Source organism: Belonocnema kinseyi, chromosome 10, assembly GCF_010883055.1.
Source record: "Belonocnema kinseyi isolate 2016_QV_RU_SX_M_011 chromosome 10, B_treatae_v1, whole genome shotgun sequence".
NCBI lineage: Eukaryota > Metazoa > Arthropoda > Insecta > Hymenoptera > Cynipidae > Belonocnema > Belonocnema kinseyi.
In genome coordinates this window covers 76,554,965-76,564,300 of record NC_046666.1, presented here as the reverse complement: position 1 = coordinate 76,564,300, position 9,336 = coordinate 76,554,965, and the positions used below count along the sequence as shown (strand labels likewise).

General features: G+C 31.3%; 1 protein-coding gene across 1 annotated transcript in view; it reads left to right on the top strand.

Moving 5' to 3' along the window:
* LOC117181212 overlaps positions 1 to 9,336 on the top strand; it is an 85,487-nt gene that overhangs the window by 36,562 nt on the left and 39,589 nt on the right. The window lies entirely within an intron of this gene.

Here is a 9,336-nt window from a genome sequence, read left to right as displayed (position 1 = left end):
AAATAGTATATTTTTTAACAAAAAAGATTAAATTTATATTTAAAAAGATCAATTTCCGACAAAAAATTGCAACAGTAACATTTTCAGTTAAAGAAATGAATTTAAATTAGAAAAAAACTTATTTTCAACCAAAAAGATGATTTTTGCACAAGATACAGGCATTTTCAATTAAATATTTGAATTTTTATAGCAATTTTCAACCAAACAATGAATGAGTCACGTGGAAGATTAAATAATCTCCCAGAAAATTCGAATTTTCAATGAAATACAGGAATTTTTAACCAAATATTTAAATTTTCATCTTAAAAAGATAAATTCTGAACCACACATTTATGACTTAAATTCCCCCTTAAAACAATTAATTGACAACTAGAAATCTTAATTTTCAACAAAGTAATTTAATTTTGAAAAAAATGTTTATCAGCTAAAATGATCAGTCGTCAACCAAATAAATCAATTTTTAATAAAGTAGTTTCACTTTCAACTATGTAATGGATCTATTAACAAAAAGAAGATGATTTTTTAAAGCGAAACGTGATATTTGATATTTTATTCAAAATAGATTTTAATTTTATACAAAAAATAGTAGACTTCAGTGAAATAAAAAGGATTTTCAACCAAATAATTTGAATCCTTAACAAACACAGATTAATTTGCAACTAAATAGCTGCAATTTTTAATCATAATAATACAAATAATTTCACTTTATCGAAAATGCCCGAACTCTATCATGTTTTCCCTGACATTCCCTAATTTTTCGGAACCATCAGATCTGTAGCAACTCTAATACTTGTACTTTTGGATTTTGGATTGCAGACAATCGTTCCCGGAGTTATCATGCTCATCGCAAGCAATTATAAAAAATGTGTTTTGCGGGAGCGGCCATATTTTCCCGGTCTACTTCAATAGAATGTTGTTAACATTACCAAAATGAATCTTGACATAGTAGATTTAATCCCTAAGTGAGAATATAAAAAGATAAAAAGTTTTTAACCTCTACGTGGGAAGTAAATTCTATCACAATTTTCTAGTGCTTAGGAATAAAGTACAAATTAATCCGAGTTATAGATATTTCAAAATTATGTTATATTTATTGTTAATTGTGTTATTCACTGCGTTTAAAAGTAAAAAATTTATTTTTGTATATATGGTTTTTTATAGGTTCTTAAGGATATGTTTGTAATAACTCTTATTCAAATTATCAATCAGAATATATTTTTCATAAAGTAAAAGGATGGCTTAATGTGCATTGCATTAATTTTATTTTAATTTTTAAAATTTTCCTCATTGAGAAACTGCTTTGCAGTGACATCAGGGCCCCCCGAAGGTCAAGTCTATTGTCGGGAAAAGTGAGCAAAAAAATTTCGAAGGGTTCAATATGATAGAAAGAGGTAACCGTTCTCGTCCCCGCTCCCATTGCTGCCATTAGGACTCATAATCACCGCTGCTTCCGATATCATAGCTTAAATTTTGAAATTTACTTGTTTAAAGCTTTAAAAGAGGCCCTAAATATTATTATTCTGACCTAAAAATTGGAAAATGTATTGTATGAAAATGGAGGAACACTTGCAAGGTGTTTCATCTCAAAAGCATCCCCTTAAACATATCAAATTGTACACTGAAGTTGAGCTCATTTTGTACTGATAGTTTGTCATGCAAATGACTTAGTCGTTTTTTTTTGTTAACAGGAACCTGCATTTGCTCCAGTACAAATCACCTGATATATTTCTGACGTTTTTTCCTGGATATTTCAGGTTTTATTTAATTTGTTCAGAAATAAAAGAATTGTGCGGCTAATCCATTTTCATAGCGCAGCCGTTGATAATAAGTCCACAATAGATAGAACCTTTTTTGTGCACTATAAAATTCTGAACATTTTTTCACATTACCATATTCGACCTAAAATCAACAGTTCTCGAGTAATTTTAAAAAATATGTTATTGTTTAACACTTTCCAGAATTTCGGAACTTTGTCGTACACGTATGTTTGGGGACTTTTTACAATATCTTTATAAAGCCATTGCCAACGTATCTGAAAAAAAATTTCTACTTTTACGAATTTTTTTTTTTTTTTAGTGATATTTGTTCCCCGTTGACTGGACTAAAACGCGTAAATAGCTTTCTACGATAGCGATTTGAAATCCTTACGAGAGTTTTTGAAAGCGCTTTTTAAACCATTTTACTATTTCAAAACTGATTCAGTTATTCATTTATTCAAGAAATAATAATTGATAATTATTATTATTGTCGGGCGACAAAGTAAAAGTATATAGTTTGATCCTTTTTGTTTGTTAATAACTGCCTTCACACCTTGCCCTGTATTTTGGAAATTATTCATTGCTTTATTTTCTTAATGCAAGGACATTTTTGAAGCCAAAAAGTCAAGCATACATTTTTATGTTTATTTAATAAGTCAGGGTGAAAAGTTGTGAAATATACTTTTAAAACTTGTCATACAAATTTTAAATCGCTGTAGTAGAAAGTTATTTACGGCTTCTTAAAAATATCGTTGCAGGCACTGAAGTAAGAAATGCCCCCCCCCACCCCCCACCCCGCCTATCAATCCTCCACTAGGAAGGGGATAGTAATCTTGATCTATAGATATTCTTAGAATTTGAGGTCAATCATGACTTTATGACACATGATTTTAAAAGCTTCAAGCAGTTGAGAAATTCTACCACAACTGTATATAATTAAATACACAATTTTTGACAAAAAGATCATTTATTTCTAATATTTTGTTATAAACTTTTTTTTTATAAACATAATAATATAAGTTATATTATAAAAAACCCAAAGAGTCTCAAATATCGAAACAGAAAATCAGATAGAAGTGCATGTTCGAAATCTGAATAACGATCTTCAGATTTATGGCATGGAAACTTTGAGGTAGTCCAATTTTCTCATTTTCATTATGCCCTAATTCTTAGTATTTATCAGAATTCGAGCAGTCTTTCAAGATTTTTGTTTAGGAATAGCTTTCTATACATTTTTTCAAGTTTTATCCGTTTAGTATCAAAGAAATGATATTGCAAAATAAAAAAAATATATCTATTTTAACCAGAAAATAACGTACTCAATTTTTTTTAGGGCGGATCGATTTCTTAAAAACCATATTATCATTATCATTTCAGTATAAGTTCTGTGTCTATATCAAAACCTTAGCAAGATTTTCTCCTTTCCAAATATTCACTTTTCTTCCAAAGAATAACTGGAAGAAACTAATACCTTCAATTTTGATCCCCAGCTCTGTTTTAAGAGACACCTGAACAAACACCTTTATCCAACAAAAGAAAACCTTGTCATCCTATACTGGTTCCAGAGAGCATTATAGAATGTGAAATAAAATACAAAAAAATAAGAAAGATCTAGAGAGTAGGCAATGTCAAAGAAAGATCCAATGACACAAATTAGTAATAAAGGGTATATTATAATTATTTGATCTATTATCGGCGAGAAAATTCGAATCCTCCTACTTTGGCGTTGAATAAGCATGAGAAGAAAAAATGGTAGGTTAATGAAAGAGGTATCATTTTAAAGGTGCAAATGTTGTACGTTAACGAGCCGAAAAGTAATATCCCAAAAAATTATTTGTAGCTTACAGATCTGAAAATCTGATGAAAAGTAAGGAAATTTGATATGTTTTAAAAACATTGAACTTTGAAGCATAGTTTTTTATAGTAAAAGTGATAGGAAAAATCTGAAAAAATTCATGGTGGTACATTAAACATTTCTGACCAGATTGCCGTCGAAAAATTTGCAAAATATAAATAATTGTTCGTTTTTTGTGAATAAATATGCAACCGCGCTATCTTCAGTCCTGATGAAGATAATGAAGTGATTTTAATTGGAGGTGGTTAGTTGAACTACCTGTAATAATTTACAATTTGAAGAAAGTATGTGGTTCTTGTTGTCTTCGTACAAATTGCGATATTTGAAGTCAGTTTTTTATATAGGAAAGCAAGTGCGAGAGCCCAACGTGGTGCCGTTTTTTCAGGGGATCGTCCTCGGTTTTCCGCATCACAGGGAAAGGGTTTGAAGGCCAGAGTGAGGCTCGGAGGCACACGTTGGGTAGCTCGGCCTGAGGAAAACCGAGGACGATCCCCTGAAAAAACGCTACCACGCTGGGCTCTCGCACTTGCTTTTCTATATAAAAAACTGACTTCAAATATCGCAATTTGTACGGAGACAACAAAAAGCAAATACTTCCTTCAAATTGTAAATTATTACAGATAGTTCAACTAACTACCTCCAATTTAAATCTGTTCCTTATCTTCATTAGGACTGACGATAGCGGGGTCGCATATTTATTCACAAAAAACAAACAATTATTTATATTTTGCAAATTTTTCGACGAAAATCTGGTCAGAAATGTTTAATGTACCACCATGAATTTTTTCAGATTTTTCCTATCATTTTTTCAATAAAAAACTATGCTCCAAAGTTCACTGTTTTTAAAACCTATCGAATTTCCTTACTTTTTATCAGATTTTCAGATCTGTAAGCTACAAATAGTTTTTTGGAATATTACTTTTCGGCTCATTAACGTACAACATTTGCACCTGTAAAATGATACCTCTTTCATTAACCTACCATTTTTTCTTCACATACTTACTCAACGTCAAAGCCAGAGGACTCGAATTTTGTCGCCGATCGTAGATACAACTTTCGAGACTAATACGCTTTAGTATTAAAGCATCTCGAACCATTCAGGACATATTGATATTTCATATCAGAATTTAATCTTCTGAAAAATATTTAAAAATTCTACCTAAATATAGTTTTGAAAAATATGTACATGCACGGAATCGACATTCCACTTTTATTTTCTTTCAATCAATTTAATGTCTACCCAAGTAAACCTATTTTATACATAGTAAAAGGGATACAAAGTGTATTCATCTAATACACAAATATCTTAATTTATTCTAAAATAAACGAATCTCATTTTAATTCTTTTGATACTACCCAGCAAGCAAAAAAGAAGTGCCTAATTAGAATTTCCTAAAAATGTTTCTTGAACGGAAAGGTCAGAAAACGTCATTGGAGAAAAATGCCGGTATAAAGTAGGAATCGGGTAAACATATTATATTGCCTTAATGGCGTGGGTTGTATTTTGGGCAATTCGACATTTTGATATAACTGATAATCATGTACACGGTTAATGTATTGCAGTTGCAGTTTTTTTAGTAGTATGTATGATTCCTCCTATCTCAGTATGACCGCACCAAGCTATCACTGAAGCAAACTTCAGTGATCCAGCGACAAGCCATTAACAAAAATTCACAACAATTCCATCTATCGATCTATCTATGCAGAAAGTTCGAGACTTTTCAATTCCAATTGCCTTAAAATTAAATCATAATAATGCGATTGTTTTTCCAAATTAACTTCAACGGGCAAAATTCAAATTAAAAGCTCTGAGACCTTTCAAATTCGAGCGAGCGACCTTTAAAAATTGAAAATGTTAAAACTTAGAATATGTTAAAATAAAAAAATGTTGACTCGAAAGCATTCAAATTGAGCTGGCACAAAACTTGGAAGCAACTAGGTTTATATTCTTAGAAATATAAAAGCTTGCGAATTTTCCTTTTTGTAATTGCAAGCATTAAAATGTCAAACGAATTAAAACTAAATAAATGTCATTCCTATAGCTTCAATTATTCACCGTCTTTTTAAACAGCCTATCTGATATGGAAAAATATTAAAATTTTGCAATTTGTAAGGGATATTTTTGTTATATAGGTATGCGCTAAAAAACACACCATGTAAGTGCAGTGTAAGTTTTTGCCTCGTGTTTTGCGAATGATTAGGCTTATTTATTATTTCCCTCCATTTTGTTATCCTCTTCAATGGAATTAGAAGATTAGACTGATGTTTTAGATAATTTTTAATTATTGAAAAACTTTATTTTTCATATAATTTTGCTAATTTTAGAAATCTTCTTAATGCTATTGTTTATTTTAATGAACTTCCTGATGTATATTCTTATTCTAATAGCGTTTTCTTCTTCTAATTCGATTAATGAAATGTTCCTTAATTACAAAAAAAGTATAATACAATGTATGAAGAAAGTGTTCGGAGCACAAATAATGTTCAAGTGTCAAATTTAGGTAGAATGAATTTTAAATGTAGATGGATTTCATTTTTGCATTAAACTAAGCAAGTCATTTAATTTCAACCAGAAATGGAACTTAAGTGCAGTGTCTCATATCTGATATACGAGCAATATGATAATTAACTGACAGGTATGTGGAGTTTGGGGTGATTTTCATTCGCGTGTTCTGAAATTCAATTTGTGCTGGCAGAAAGGCGTGTGCGAAATACGATACAGCGATGCGCAAACACTTAAACGGAGTTCGGCGATTTTAGAAGAGGAGCCAAAAGAGCAACTGATAGTAGCCAATATGGCGTCTATAGCGCTGGATAGTATCGATCAACACTAAGCTCATGGTAGTCGTTTCGTCAACGTTTTCTATTTTGATATATGTACTCAGATCTATAACGGATTTTGATTATAAATAGAATAATTATCCATATGTGATAAAAGAAGATATAAAAAAGGATTGAAGATTCACATTCTGTATGCCTAATAACTGAACGATAGTGCATAAATTGTATGAATTTCAAGAATCAGTTGACTTAAATTAAGCTATAAATTTAATTAGACACGCATGTGTTGACAGAAATTCAACAATCTTTCTGTGTCAAATTAACCTACAAAGTACATTTCACGTACATAAAGCAGTTGACTTTCAACCAAGCGCGTTACTTAAAGTCATATTATAATCATCAGTTGACTTTCAACTGGCGAATGATCCTTTTGGTTACAACTGCATGTCAATCGCATTTTTCTACAAAAATTCAGATTCTTGTATTACTGGGTACCAAGTTTCAACGACAAGTCAGATATAGTAACACATTTTCGATACACCTTGCAAAAACTTTCGATATCTTAAACAGTTTTAAAAGTGTTACAATTTTTTTCATATCTGAATTTTTATTTTTACACCAAATACTTAAAAAATTTTAACTGTTTGACGTATCGAAAATTCCTACGAAATGCATCGAGAATCTATTACCATAGAATATTCGTTAAAATTTGGTAACAAACTAACAATCTGTACGATAGATTAAGATGCATTTAGATGGGAACACATGTCGAAAGTTGATTGTTCTTATGGGATTTTCTTGTTTAAATTTCACGCTTTCTAAAATATGAACATAAAATCACGTCTAAACATATTTTTTAATGGTTGATCAGTCAGCTGCCGAGTTTTATTAAAATGGGCTGAAAATTTCGCCGACAATCGACAAAAGGTCAAAAATACAAGGTTATACCAGATAAAGATTCATGGTAGCATGTTGTTGAACTTGGCGACGGATCGCTACCGCGAATCTTAATACTAAGTGCAATTTTTTATGTTCAAGGCTTCGAGTTTAAAATTTCACCTTTTTTTAGCACAGTTTGTGAATTTAAAATCGATCTCTTTTGTATTCCTAATTCTTGAATTTCTTTATTTCTCATGTTATTATAAATTACTGACAAATTTACTGGCAATTCTAGAAAATTTGTTGTGTTGGGTTTTTAGAAAGTTTTACACGCCCATAATATAATGCATGTATAAACACTTCTGGTTCCTTTTTGTGCTCTACAAATTTTAGATTTTGGTCTCCATCATTTTATCGCTAAATATGACTTCATTAATATAAAATTAGCTTAAAAAATTATATTATAAAAATAAAAAAACTTTCCGAAAAGTGCATGTTGGTAGATATTTGAATACTGTTCATGATTATTCTGAATATATTTCTGCAGAAAATACTTCGGATGTATTTTATTTTACTATCCACTATTCACCATATTCTCTTCTTCTCTGGATGCTGGAAGCTGGATAAGTCTGATGCTTATGACGAACGTACTTTAACACTAGAACACGACAAGTTTTACTGGTTCGAGGTGTAAGGCCTAAGGCGATCTTACTTTTTACAATGCACGGTGGTAGGTAGGTAGTCAAAGATTCTTTCCTTCTCTCTCTTTTATCGGTACCTCTCTCTTTTTATCTCCTCTCTTTTATCATGTCACTTCTCTTTTTAAGTTTACCTCGGTCCTTCTCATCTCTCTCTCTTATCCACCCTTTCTGTTTTTTAACACAATCATATTCTCTCTCCTTTTTCCAAGTCGCGAGAATAGAGTTCTAAATTTCTCGAAAAGTTCAAATCGGGTTTCCAGAATATTCCCGAGTATGTTCTGCAAAATAAAAATATATAGAGAATTTTAATTGCTGATTATATCCCAGGGACCTCCTCTGTGGCGGATAATTGAATATCTCACGTGAGATACGAAGGGGATTGATCAATTTTCATAAAATAGCCCTCAAAGCAAAAAAGCGCATTTGATAATATTTCATTCGTGGTTCAGGATTTCTTGAGGATATCCCAGGGATCATATCAATGTAGGATAATTGCAGAAATATGTTAATGATAGATGGGGAAAATTCTTGCAAGATCCCATGTTAGATATGATGATAAAAAAAGCTAAAGGTATTATTCCACGCGCGGGTAGGGTAGGATGTTTTAATATCCCGCAAAGGCTTTCCAAAACATCTCATCATATATTATAAGAAATATCAACAATTGAACTTTAACCTTCGCGGATAATATATGTATGACCTGGGAATATCTATTCAATATACTATTGTTGTGAGGAATAAGCTCTCTAAATTTGTATCAATTATAAATTTTACTGAATCGAGTCAGTGAATACATTCTAGCTATATGATATAGATAAACGTTTATTTTTCGGCCTGCTGGTCTTAAAAAATTGACTTGCTTACACTTCCATTTTTTTACAAAATTTTCTAACAATTATTTCTTACAAAGTACCATGCTTATAGCTAAAAGTCTATAGCTTGAAGTACACCTTATAGCTAATCCGCTCGTTTCTATAGCCTAACCTTCCCCGCTGCGCCACTATATGATATAATTAGTTTGTTTACTGATGAATCAGTATAACAGACTGGTTTGGGAGTAGAAATAACTGATATACAGCTAGAATTCATCCGGTGATTAAAATTAATGAAAAATTAAACTAATTCATGTAATTCAAGTTTAGAGGAACCTTATTCAAAGAAATGGGATAACAAAGGGTCTTGGCAGAACTGAGAAAACTGAATTATACCGCTAATGATCTTGGATTAAAAATTTTAGGACACCAATCTATAGATAATAGGCAAGAGGGTGTGGATCTCGAAACAGTAAGGGTACGAGGGTTAGCGTTCGCAGATGATAAGGTTGTTACGGCAGAGTCTATCGAAGACCTACAAAGAATGTTGA